At 30.7% G+C, this 14,534-nt stretch overlaps 3 long non-coding RNA genes across 3 annotated transcripts; all 3 read left to right on the top strand.

Moving 5' to 3' along the window:
* Positions 1-6,472: 6,472 nt before the first annotated feature.
* LOC136273803 (uncharacterized) lies at positions 6,473-8,997 on the top strand. Its single transcript, XR_010712048.1, has 4 exons — positions 6,473-6,697; positions 7,378-7,515; positions 7,845-7,982; positions 8,841-8,997. It is a non-coding gene; the product is annotated as an uncharacterized lncRNA (long non-coding RNA).
* A 2,223-nt stretch (positions 8,998-11,220) lies between these two features.
* Positions 11,221-13,325, top strand: LOC117688540 (uncharacterized). Its single transcript, XR_010712046.1, has 3 exons — positions 11,221-11,294; positions 11,456-11,492; positions 13,202-13,325. It is a non-coding gene; the product is annotated as an uncharacterized lncRNA (long non-coding RNA).
* Positions 13,326-13,574: 249 nt separating this feature from the next.
* Positions 13,575-14,527, top strand: LOC136273801 (uncharacterized). Its single transcript, XR_010712045.1, has 3 exons — positions 13,575-13,701; positions 13,973-14,118; positions 14,367-14,527. It is a non-coding gene; the product is annotated as an uncharacterized lncRNA (long non-coding RNA).
* The last annotated feature ends 7 nt before the right edge of the window (positions 14,528-14,534 follow it).

Genomic DNA, 14,534 nt, shown 5'->3' with positions numbered 1-14,534 from the left:
GTACAAGGAGAAAATTGGAAGTTATATCAACGGTAATATCAATAATGGTGTAGGCATTATTAAAATTTACAGTTCAAACATACATGTATTAAGCAGTTAAATAACCATTGGTGAAAATCGTTATATTAAAATACATTAATAAATAGATGCATAGTCGAGTGAATATAGACATTTTGGATATTTATTCTCTACAATCAGTTATTTCATTCGGAATTTTGACAAAATGGGATATGGTTGGCGAAAACAATCTCAATCAGTTATTCGCATGTGGCGAAAAACGTTTAATCATTGATTTAAAGTAATAGCAAACTACATGTATGGCTTTTGTCGTTCTAATCTGTTTGTAAAGTAAAACTAAAAAGTTTTGTTTTTTCCATACTGTAGTTAAAGTTCACATCCACATTGCATCTGCTCGCTTTCGAAGTTTCGATGAAAGTTATAATAAAGATAAATTGGAAATCATTCTTCAGTAATTCCTTTAAATTTGCTTTTTTCTGAATAAAACATCATACATTTTATTTCATTTGTTTTATTTTAGAAATGAGGTACGAAAACATACCACAACAACAATGTCATCTACATAATGTTGTACACCTTTGCTGACCTGAAAATTGCTCTATGAAAAAAATATATGTGAAGAGATAGTACAGTTGAATTCTGTTGATATATGTTTAACACAAATTATATTCTGAAACAATTGTACATTTCTTAAGGAAAAAAAATGAACTAACGAAAAAACCGAGTGTGTTGTACAGCTGTACATGTAGATGTAGTTAATAAGGTACATATCTATTGGCATTTTATCATTTTACTCATGAAACAATGTATATATTTTTTATTATCATTCTGTATAATCAACGTGCAAATTGGGTTGATGCAAATGAATAACAAGGAAGTTGTTTCCATGTAATTTTATTGATTTTTTGATAACATTTTCTAATTTTGTATACAATTAAACTTCATGACGTTCTCTAATTTTGCTCCAGTAGCTCTTTATCATTTTAATGAAAATGCATTTCTTATTAATATTAATTCATTTTTTTTATTTTAATGGATTGGTTTCCTTTAGAAATTAAAATTAATGGAGTTTATAAAGAGCTATTAAGTCCGAATTTCACTTATTGTTGACGTAAACTGTTGTTCTACCGATATTATTGAAATTTTCATTTTATTTTAAATCGGTTACTTTTATTTTTAGGTTGACTCGATATATCACAGTGAACTTGAAATAAAAGATACCACAAAGTCAGAGTCATCTGTTTGATATTTAGATATTTACTAGAAAAAAAACATTTAATGGTAACAAAACAACAAAACTGTATGATGAAACGTGATGACTTCAATATTTCTATCAAGTGTTTTTACGAATGTAGAAATATGTCTTCATCACCTGCATAGAGTTTTTGTCTCTCATTTGATTCAAAACGCAAGGGTATGCTCTACGGATGAACAATTTTTAAAACGAGGCAAGCTACTGACAAACAAGTTAATAAAACAAAAAATAAACAGCTTCGATTGAAGTCATCATGTTTTTAGTTCTAAGGTCAATACAACGACCTTGTCAGCAAACGCAATCTTCTGCTACTTTAAATGCTAAATAATGTGTTTCATATTTAGTGTTTAGCCATTATTAATCACCGATATGTCTACGAATTTTGCTGTTCTACAGATTACGACAAAGAGCACACGGCTTGTGGCCGGTAAGCAGAGGCATGAACCTGATCATGCCTTTAGTTCTTGTAGAGGTCGTGTTAGATTTGCTTCTGTTTTGCATTTTATAATTATGTTTGGTAAAATTATAATACTGAGATAGTCTTCTAAGGTTTGGTTTATCTACATTGCACATTGTACAGTGATATTGCATTTTTTATATTGTAGAAATTAAAATGCGCAAGAAAGACAAAATGTAATGTAATAACAAATTATTTTTAAATATTATTTTTTCAAAGAAATGCTCGACTTTTTGGAGTGGATTTTATTCAACTCTCCTATGCAGTTACTCTGGCAAACTGGAAAGTGAAACAGTGTTTTAACATAAGCATAAAATAAAAACGCCAAAGAACACTAACTTGAGCATTATCGATGAATTCGATGTAATCTATTCTGAAGCATTGTTTTTGCTTACATTGAAAATAGAAAGGTTTTAAATGGTACGAACAATTTCCTGCCGTCGTTTGTATTTCTACGCGAGATTTCAATATATTTTCGTTCAGCCTGAAGCTCGGCTGACTCCGTAAATCTCAGACAAGCAGAAAATCTCTCTTTTGTCGGATATTACCGGTAAAAGCTGAGCCTATGGTTACACGAGACAAGAGTTTAATATTGCTTAGATCCATACAGTTTCTCAGATATATTTCGATTACTGATATGTAGTTTGATGCAACTTATTCAATCCTTAAATATTACACAAAACGAATCACGTGAGGTTTTCTCAAAAGTCTCGTCGGAGAAGTACAAGAATTCATATTATAAAAAATGTGCAATTTAAATGGATGTACATGAACATATAAGAAACTACTTTCAATGCAAATAACATATCGGCGATTTTAAATTAAATAACAATCGATAATTAAAATCAACTACCGTCAGTACTTCAGTACTTATATTCCTTGTAATTTTGCTGCAACTTTTCTAGTTTTGTTTCAATTCAAATTCATATTGTTTGGTAGATATCACAAAAGGGAACTATGTCCTCTTTTTCTTCCTTGAGAACCACGGAAGTATGTAGAGTTTATGGTATTGGTGATGAGATGTTTATGTCCTCCTGTGTTACTTTATATCACTATTTTCCTTCTCAATCTTTAAACCAGCGTAAATAAATAAAATTCTCGTAAATCTCTGTCTTATATGTAAAAACTTGGTGTACATTATATAAGTGTCTCTATCGGTTTCGATCTGGATCAGAGAGTAGTGAGTACATGAATATCCAAATCACAGGATATGAATTGTATGTATGGTTTTTTTTTTCATGTTTCGTTTTTATCATGTATTCAGATATTGGTATTTAACATTTATGTCATACTTAAATATGACAAACATTCGTTTGCTCATTTAAGCATCGGTAAAGAAATCGTTACATGAAATAATATGTTACCTTAATAGCGTTCTTCGTATGCATCTAAGTAAATAGGAATAGGGATATCAAGTATATTTTTAGCAATCCTTTTGTCTTTTTTTCATTGATTAAAATCCCAATATTATTTTATTTTATTTTGCTCAAAAAAAAAAGAAAAAAAAAGAATAAACGTTATATCTTCAAAATGTATAGTCCTTCAAATCTTAAAAAGTTAATACGAATTATTCGTTAATAAAAAATATATGAAACCCTTTAGACCTTCAATGTCTTTCTTTTAAAAAAAGTTTAAAATATCGGTCCATTCCTTGCTCTTACATAAAATTCTATGTTTGATTAAGGGATTTATTACAAAGTACAACAATTGTTTGTATACCATCTATCCTCCTCGAGGTTTAACCCATAAATCGGGCCATTCAATGATTCAGCGGTTTCTTGATTTAACTTGTAAATACTGAACTAGCAAGACCTTTATTTGATGTTATGGTAAAATCGAAATCAACAGATCAATCTCTTACAACCATCAACGTTTCTTTAAAAAAGCACAACGAATTTAACAAAGAAAATTAACGCCATATCAATTCAAATTGACATTTTAACAAAATACTTGTTTTGCTGCTCGTCAAAGATTTCATTTTATTGGCCCTTGCCTTTACAATGTCATTTGAGTAATTGTAATTTAGCTTCTTTTTTTATGTTTTTTTTTTTTCACTTGACATACTGATCTTTCGAAAAAAAAAAGGAATGATAAATAACAATCGTATCTATTGGTGGTGAGGGTTGACAAGCGCTGAAACCTTCAATGGCTGGTCAACAAATCATGCAATTATTCTTTTTACGAGTTTGAAAACAATAATTAATGAACCCAATTTAAAAATTAAGAAAGATATTTGTTAGGTTATAATTCAAATATATCGATTTTTAAAAAACCCATAAAATGTATGGGAATATCGATCGTGTTATCCTTATATTTTTTTTTCTGTTTAGTTCGTTAATTGGTGATAGAAAGAGGAAGAAGGAAAAATGATTATGTTTATTAAACTTTTCTGGGTCGATAGCACGTCTTTTCACATGGCCAACGTATTGCATTAAATGTTTACTTATTTCATTATCATTTATTACCCTTAAAATACTTTATTTACAAAACTACAGAATATGATCACTGAACTTAATCTAGGGAGATTTATATTACCATCTCGAATTAGGTTGGTGTTTATTGAAAGTAGTGGTTGAAAATTATAACAAAATGACCCCGGGATACTCCTTTAAAAATTTGAATATTGTATCTCTGAAGAACGCCATAGACTTTTATATAAATTAGTAAAAGGTGAAACTCATTTGTATTGCTTTATAAAACAGCCAGTTATATTTCCGGCTTTTTCCATGGTATATAAATATGCATTTTATGTACAATTTGAATTCCTATTTTTGTTTATTTAATATATTTGCAGATGACATATGGTAAATATGAGTTTTATCATACACAACATTTCTAAGATGCTATGTTTGTTTATGATGCCAGGGATTGTATTTGCCTACGGTAACTGTCTCTTTGTAGCATTGTAGTCTATTGGAAGTGAATTGCAAAAGAGCTAAGATTGCTATCTAGGACTGCAAAGCAATACATGTATGTCCCAATAAACAATCAGCATTGCCCAATTAGTCAAAGCGCTTAGTATACATCGGAATATTAACTATTAAGCCAGTATCAATCACCATCTCAGTATAAATGAAAACTGTTGACTTAAGGTAGCTCCATACTCGTAAAATTCTCTGAGGAAAGTTGAAAAACCGAACTGATTTCGACTTAATAGACTTAAATGTCGTCAATTGTTAGAAAAAATATACATGTCATCACACTTTTTGAGATGCCAGATAAACACAAACTAAAGCATATTTAAGCATTAGAAAAATGTATTTTTTTTCAGTTAAAAGTAAAATCTTGTAGGCAGAAATTTGTTTTTCTTGTTTAATTTTAATGTCAACTTTATCAGAAAACCAAAATTACAAAAATATTTTAAAATTAATCGTTGGAATAAGAAAAACTATAGCATTTAGACATACAACTGAGAGAAAAGTCAGAAAAAGAGTTATTTCCCCTTTGCACAGATAAAATATATAAAAATTTGGAAATTAAGTATAAAATTAAGTGCGAAAATATCTTTATCCTACCAATAATTCTAATTACGTCCATGTGATTATATTCACATAAAATAAATCAAACTATCTTGCACAATTTTTAAAGAATTCAAAGCTTTACAAAAAAGTGTGACGTCACAGAACACTGGATCTACTTTAATGATAAATAAAATATTAAATCATTTTTTTTTCATTCTGTCATTTATTTCTCTGTCTTACACCATCAGGCTTTTGGCCAAGAAATAATTTTATTTTCATTCGTCAATGTAACCAATTTTAGAACTGCAAGAGTCTCAGAAAACAGCTTGAGTGAATTCATAATACTTTTAAAAATCACAGTAAGAGAAAAGTGCTCGTTTTGACCGCGTGTATTAATCACTGTTTAAAAAAACACATTTGTTTTATTTTTGTTTTAGAGAACATTGCTCTAAATAAGGACACCTGGCAACTGTATCCTTACGAAAATGAAGAAATTGCAGACTATCTGAACTCGTCAAGGGCAGTTGACGGATTGAAAACAAACCTTTCCTTTTCTGGATATCAATGTACGATATCACATAGCAGTAGATATGTGGCTCTGTTACGTGTATATCTTGGGGCGATTCTAGGAATTCATCACATCACTATATATTATAGAACAGACAACTTACCTTGGGGTAAACACAATAATTGATTAATTTATTGTTTTCTTCAATCCATCTATCTATCTATCTATCTATCTATCTATCTATCTATCTATCTATCTATCTATCTATCTATCTATCTATCTATCTATCTATCTATCTATCTATCTATCTATCTATCTACGTACGCAATACAGTTAAGGCGGCCAGTAAAAGTATCGGCTAATTTTTGTGATGAAAAAACGTGAACTTAAGTTTCACAGGCATGTCTTTTCTTAATAACAATCGCTCAAATGCAAGATGTTTCTGAAATATATATACACTGTTCATAGCAGTGCAATATTCTATGATTCTATGTTGATATTAGTCATGTGATATGACTGTCGCATTTTGTAAGCAGATGTATTTGTGGTTTTGACGTCTTCTAAAATTTAAAAACAGTGCAACAGCATAATCATGTCAACATTCAGCACTGAATTATACCTAAAAATTGATGTTGTATCGTAGATTTTGAAAAATGTTACGAAAGACACGATTATTGATCGATTGATTTAACATGTATATCAATTAAATCTGGTTTAACATGTATTTCTTTTTAATTCTTGCAAAGGACCCACTAACGAGAATGCTGGCAAATTTCTGGGATTTTCTGTGTATATTTCAAACACAACGTTAAAAGAAGACCAAGTTCTGTGTTTTCACGACTTCCATTTTGACAAGTACACCATTCCTGCAGTTTTAACTTTGAACTGTACTATGCACGGCAGATATGTAACTTTCAAAAACAACAGGACCAGAACTAGTTACCCAGAAGACTATTCACGCTACGCTTACAACGATCTTTGTGAATTTGAGGTATATGGTGAGTACTTGATGCGTTAAATATCCGAATAGCTTATTTATTTTATATATATCAGAATGCTGAAATTTAATTTTTGAGACGTAAATGTGTTTATACAATGTCCCAAGATATCCTGGATTCACATTTGGCTTAATTACTCAATATCTATAAATACCTCAGGATTCAAACGATGTTCATTCAAAGTATCAACTATTTCCAAGATATTTTCGCTGAAACAGTCCCTGTGGCTAATTATGTTTCAATCCACGCCAAAAAAGTAATGTCTACGGGGATTTTGTATTGAAGCAGACCTGGATGATAACGTTGAAAAATTGTGCGAGGTATTCCGAGTGACTTCAGAATGGAGAAAAGATGTAAACATTCCCCACTGGAAATCTTTTTCAGAAATTTGTTTTTGTCTCTGTAAACTTTTAGGAGTGAAAAATGATAATGTGTTAATGAAGATATCTTGGGGATTTTCCCTTTTATCAATTTCAATTGAAATTCTTTCACAGGTATGTGTACTTGTTTTTTTTTAATCGGCCAAATATCCTGCATAAGTATCTTAGGATAGACGATAACAGTGTTTCCCCGGAAGTTTTATTCTGACCTATTCTATTAAATCATGTTTCGTGGTTTATATAGAAAGATTTATATATGCCATCATCTGACGAGCATACTTTAGCAATATATATTTTAAGGGTGTCCTTCTCCATTTGTCTTCGGAGAAAACTGTTCCAATCTATGTCCAGCTCAATGTAAAGGCCATCGCTGTCACATAGAGACTGGCGATTGTTTTGGATGCAATGATGGGTATCGGGGATTAAAATGTGAACATTGTAAGTAATTTTGTTTCAATCGCATAGTAGTAATTGTAAGTTGCATGATAATAATATTAAGGAAATGAGTATGGGTATGGTCAATTTATTTGATAGCACAAATACAGATAACTACAAAACCAACAAATGGTATGTTCTATATATGCAACAACAATTACATGCTTAAAAATGGTTATATCGATGGCATTTGTTTTATTATTTAGTGTTAAATAACGTTGATTTTAAAAGTATGATTATTCTTTGTGTACCTTTATTTTTGTTGGGTACCAAACCAGGCTATTTCTTTTTATCATTTTTCTGTGATTAAATTGAACGTTGAATCGTTACAGACTGTGAAACTTACAAATATGGAATTGGATGTGCAGAAGACTGTGGATATTGTATAAATGGACGGAGATGTAACCACATTAACGGCTTCTGTTACGCTGGGTGTGAGACAGGGTATTATGGAAGTCAATGTAAAATGGGTAAAGTTGTAATGTTTTAAACATTATTTGTTATATCATCGTGTATGGAATAAAATATTAAATTGTTTTCAATCAATATAAATTTTTAAAATATTAAGAAAAGAAACGTTGATCCAAGACCTTTATCATATATCATATTTGATAGAGAATTTTATAATTGTTGTGTAAAAATATGTGCAGGGAAACTTTTTTTTCATATCCATTAATTTTCACTTTTTGATTATGTCAGTTTTACAGAGTCTAATCCAATTTTCTGGATTACCGCACTCTGGTTTCCCGATTCCGTATCACAACTTTCTGATTCTGATTACGTAGTACGAATTAATTAACTTCTGTATTTAAGCGCATTTTAAAAGAGTTCTTTTCAAAATAGTTTTGTTATAAAAGTAAATGTTATAAAATTGATTTAATAAGGATATTTTTGTGATCAACACTTTTAAAAAGACAACGGTATATATAAATTTGTAATTATAACAGTATCTTGATACAAAGAGCGGGTCAAATCTCGTTGGTAGGTGCGGTTCATGAGATTAAACTCGACGATTTGCGTCTCCTTTGCTCTAATGATCCGCGCCTCGTAAAATGACATGTTCCGACCCTTTAGATCAAGTTACTGTAATAATAATATATAAAAACTACACACTTCTTAATATTTTTTTCCCGCATAAAAAGAAATACGGATACTTTGAACCTGAATATTTTTTATTTTCAACTGTTAACATGGTTCAAGAAGGAGTATGAAAATGCTTTTATGTGAAATCATACAAGAATATCTCATTTGTATAGTATTGTTGTATATGGGTGAATATGAAAGTGTCAATTAGAAAAAAAAAATTACAATTTTTTTTTTAATTGAAGAATGTAATGACGGAACATACGGTAAGAATTGCAACAACACCTGTGGTCATTGTGACCCACCATGTGATAAAATAACAGGCAAATGCCCACATGGCTGTAAACCGGGCTATGAAGGGGTCTTCTGCAACAAAAGTAAGACACAGAGTATATTGTATTACTTTTTTATCAATTCAGTAGCTAGAGAATAAAAAAGAGACATACATATTACATTAAAATTTTGAGAATGAATAAAAAAATGTATTCATTATTTTCAATTTAGCCATTAAAAAACGCTTTAGAAACAAATGCAATCTGAAATTATGTTACCTTAAAGCCAAAAAGGATTGAAGTTTTGAATATATATATTTTTAAATGTATCAAACTGTCGAAACCGTTTTTTTCTGGTTATATATTTTTTATTTATTTTTTTCATAGCGTGCTCTTATATGTATTATGGATCGAATTGCAACTCAACCTGCAGCTTAAATTGCCGAAACCAAACTTGTGATTCTAAAAGCGGATATTGCCTAGTAGTATGTCACATTATCATCATACATATGTAGATATTTAACTTGGTGGTAATTTCTTGCAAACTTCTTTAAGTACATAGAATATAATTTGATATACATGTATGTATAAACATCTTAATAATTACTACTCTTATACTTTAATATTTCCTGGAATATAGTTTCAGCTCCTTAGCTAAATGTCCTTATGGTAACCTTTACTGCAATGAATGTGTTACAATGACATGTTTTTACTACCTTGAATAGTTTTTCTTCCTGCGTTAAACTATCAGTTTGAGTTATCAACAAAACTTCGCCACAACTAATCACGACGTTTTACAGGAACACGAGACTGAGAATAATCTTTTGTCGGCTTATGTTGACGGATTCGTTGGATTTCTGTCTCTTGTTGTGATAATAGCCGCGGTCGTACTTCTGTATAGAAGGTATCAAATTCAGTTTCTCAATGTGTATGTGTAAAAAGTATCTCATAATTTGTGTTTCATACGAAATAAACGTTTTCTATCAACTTAGGTTTCTCACTATTTACAGTATCATAATGCGTGTTTCATATGATATAATCATTTTTTCCCTCTTCCACTTCGATATCTGTATAGGCAAACCATTCAGAGGGCTGTCCTGAAGTCAACCAGACCTGAACAAAGAAGTAAGTTTGTCATGCATTTTGAAGCGTAAACAATTTAGAGCATTATATGGGTACAATAGTGATAAGCGAGAACGTATTTTACTAGCGGCTATGATTATCGCTGAAATGACACCTATAAATATTTGTAACTTAAATTAAGAGTTGAAAATTGAAATGGTTAAGTAATAAAAATCTTATGAACGTATAACATGTAACACGCTCCCAAATATTTTATGTATAGATGGGTCTTCATGCCGAAGTTACGAAACTTTAGAATTAGACACCAGCACTTTCCAAGAAGAAACACGATTGGCTCGAACAGATTTAGACCAAACGGAAGTTAAACGTCATGTGACCACTTGTAACATCTATGAAAAACTGCAGGTGAAGAATTCCAATGGTACCTACCAACAGTTGCTGCTCGACATTCCGATAACTGAACTAGGATCCATTATAACAAAGAAGCAAAGAGACAATTCTGAGGGATTTAAACGAGATTATGCAGTGTGTATCTTTAATAAAATGTCTTTGTAAATATAAGTTGTAGATAATACGCAATCATTAAAATTGTAATACATTAGAAGATATTCATCTTTAAGGTAATTTCATTTGTTATTGTTTTTTGTACCTTTGTAATGACAAAACTACACTTAGCCAGAGCAGTTTTTACTAGAATCATGTAACATAGTTATTCTACCTTTTTACGTCAGTCATTATATGGTTTTTGTTTTGTTCAGTCCCTACCACATGGCGAAAGATTTCCATGCGACGCAGGAAAATTATCCATAAATCGTCCGAAAAATAGTGTTCAAAAAATACTTCCATGTAAGGAAAATTTTATGCAACCCTTGTTTGCAAAAGTTTTGATTAAGTTCTCATTTTTCTTTATGCTACAATTGTTTAGTTTTTTTGAGAGTATATACAAAAAGATTTTGTTGCATATTATTTGATCTACAAAATTCTAAACTTGCCAAATATTAGTTCCAATGGTAGGTAAACACATGAATAGCTTAACTGTTATGGGATTTATTTACTTTCTAATAAAACTGGAATATAAATAAGTAAAAGTCAAATAGTTAGTTTTTTTATTTTGTCCTTCAAAACACAAATTGTAACTTTAAAGTCATGTGATGAAATATTTTACTCAGTCATATTATAACGTACAAATGTTAGTATTTGAGTACCGACCTGTTCTTCTCAACCGATGAATATTATATTTAGTATTAACATTTTAGTTTTTGTTTTGAAGATGATCACTCTAGAGTAATCCTTAGACGGTACGTAGGAACAGCTTGTGATTACATCAACGCCAATTATATAAGTGTAAGCGTTTTAAAGGTTGAGGTTTTACATTAATACTGTAAATGTATAAACTTAATATGACTATGTTAACATGTAAGAAACAGTTATACAAAATACATGGAAATCGTATATCACATTTAAATTCATTATTTTCTTCTTTATTTTTCTTTCTCTTTCTCTAGGGAGCCGAACGAAATAATGAATACATTGCTGCTCAAGGTAATCTATATACACAACAATTATAAACTTCCGTTAAACAAACCTTATCAATGTTTGTCTCTGTACGCATACAGCCATTTCATGCATATCTTTTACAATTTAATGCTATGCTATGGTATGCGATTTTAATGATATGCTATGAGATTTGTATGCTATGCTGTGAGAGATAGAAATGAAGGGCCTAATGATATGGTATGCTATCCTATGCTATGGTATGCTTTGAGATTTTAACAAAAACGCCTCCATACACAGAAGAGTTACACACATTTCGAAGTAAAATAATAAAAAGCCAAAACTTACCAAAAATCTATCATGTAAACATTTATTTTTTCAAATAAAAACATTCAAAACAGAGTTAAAATAATGTTGTATGCTATGCTATGGTTTGATATGATGAATGCGATTCTATGAGATTGTATGCTATGGTATGCGATTCCAATGCTATGCTATGAGATTTCAATGCTATGCTATGAGATTTCAATGCTATGCTATGCTATGTTGTATGTTGTAAAAGATATTCTTGAACTGACTGTATGCGTGTCTCTTTTCGACTTCATCTTTGTATGTAAGTCAGATTTTAAACGTCCATGAGATAATCATATAAATCAATGCGCTTGTATACATCTAACGCAATTTGTTACTTCTTAGTTAATGCACAAAAACGTGAACATCCTTGTTTTTTTATGTTTTGAAACACACAATAAAAGCATAATAACCTCTATATTACTATATTAAAAAAATAGACTCAAGTTTTTGGGCTTTAATACCGAGAAATCGGAGTACTGTCTTTTGGTTTATATATGTTTAACATCATTGGTACTTAAAGATTACCAATTTGTTTTTATTTTTTCTAAATCAAGCTTCGCTAATTAGTAATCAGCGCAAATTCATTTTAAAAATCCGGAAATCATCTTGATTTTTTTGGATTTTACAATCTTGCGTATGCACATTACATTCACGCTAAGTCACAGAAGGCTCTTTACTTTACGCTTCCACAATTGAGATCCAAATATCAACATGGCATGTAAATTCGAAGCCAGTAAAAACGCCGGTGAAAAAGTGTTTAATTCTTCATATTTATGAATTAAATATTTCGATTGAGGGTTTTTACAGCTTCAAAATGGTTTGTTATGAATAATTTAATTGTTATTTTTTATGCAGCTGCTATAATTTTCTCCGAAATCGTTTCGGAGCGATTCTGCAATTTTTTGCATCATTCTGGATATATGGGATGCATTTTAACTGTCGTGAAGGCCTGTCCCAAGACACAGTTAGAATATTCTAACTAAGCAGAGTGTAGTGAAATTAATAGCATTATTGTAGTCTTAAAACTTTGTTAGATAAATGTCAACAATATGTTGTGTCAATGTATCTGTTTCGTCAATGTCCGATATCATATGCAATGTCTTCACGTGTTCGCACGGGTGAAAGTTTAGTATTTGCTTATCATGATGCAAACTGTGAAAAATGCCAACCTTTTTTCTCAGTTCTACTTATTTTTTTAATGGATACACTTACATATAGTATTTGCTTATTGGCGTGTCAAAGTAATGTGCAAGTGTCGCCATAAATGTATTTAATTATATATGTATTTTCTTCGGAATTTATTTTACGTCTCTCTCTCTCTCTCTCTCTCTCTCTCTCTCTCTCTCTCGTCAAGTGGCATGGCATGTAACAAATTATTAAGTTTAGAAAACTGTCACGCCTAGGTCCATTCGAAACAACTTTATCTGAGTTCTGGGAGATGGTGTACCAAGATCAGATACAGCAGATAATCATGTTGACAAATCTTACAGAAGGAGAAAAGGCGAGTTTACTCATATATTTTCCAATGAAAAAAAAATCAGTAAATTGCATGGTTGGTATGTTAACGATTGTACTGATCAGTTATAATGGAAAAAGACATATCATTTTGATATAATCATAGTAATAACAGTATCTTTTGAAGAAAAAACGAGATGATGATTTTCTACTTTTTCCCCTTTCCTTCAAATGTATCGTTTATTAACTGTTTGACACACACAATGCTACAACCGAGACAAATAACACAATACGTTATATTATATTATTTTTATTAAAGGTAAAATGCTACAAGTACTGGCCAAATAAAGGAAAAACGGAAACGTATGGAACAGTTTCTGTTGAATTCATTGAAGAAATGGTGTATGCTTTCTTCACCAAGAGAAGATTTAGAGTGTCTCAACTAGGGGTGAGTGACTTATAACTGAAATTACATTGTTATTGCTTGCAACATACTCTTATGAACTAAATGTTGTTAATTAACTGTATTAGATTAGATGGTGTCAAAACAACGCAGATCCAAGGTTGTTTTTTTTTTCTCAGATGAAAGAAAAATTTCCTGTTTCACATTCAAATTAACAAAATTAAAAACACTTAATAATAAGAAAAACGGCATGTACAATCATTTGTTAAAATTATGCATTTTATGTGCATTGTTGAATTTAAAATTTTTGCTGCAGATAAAATCATACGTGGTAACTCAATTCCATTATACCACGTGGCCTGATCACAAGACCCTAGATCCTCTGTGTTTGGTCATATTTCACAATCACGTGGCCAATGAAACTGTTGCTCAAGGAATATCCCCAACCCTAGTTCATTGCAGGTAAACCATCCCTTTAAACTTCAAACGATTTGCATTTACGTATATTTGTGACATAGTTTAGATTTACAAGGATATAGTATAAAGTAAGACATGTATCAAGACACTATTAGATTTTCCTCTATAATATTTGTTTATTGATTAAACACAATAAAAGAACTAAATTTTAGCGTAAGTCTGAATATATGTGTAGACTAGTGGAGTTTCAATGATTGAATAGTTAAGATTAAACGAATACTTTGATTTTACAGCACAGGAACTGGTCGCACGGGTACATACATAGCTTTTGACTATCTTTACAAAACTGGAAAGATGTCTGGCAGTGTAAATGTAGCGGAATATGTAAAAACAATGAGGGAAAACCGAATGAACATGGTTGAAACTTTTGTAAGTAAATTATTCACAGTGAATAAACTTGG

Source organism: Magallana gigas, chromosome 1 (genome assembly GCF_963853765.1).
Source record: "Magallana gigas chromosome 1, xbMagGiga1.1, whole genome shotgun sequence".
NCBI lineage: Eukaryota > Metazoa > Mollusca > Bivalvia > Ostreida > Ostreidae > Magallana > Magallana gigas.
Note: the sequence above shows the minus strand (reverse complement) of the source record. Positions and strands in the feature narration are given on the sequence as shown.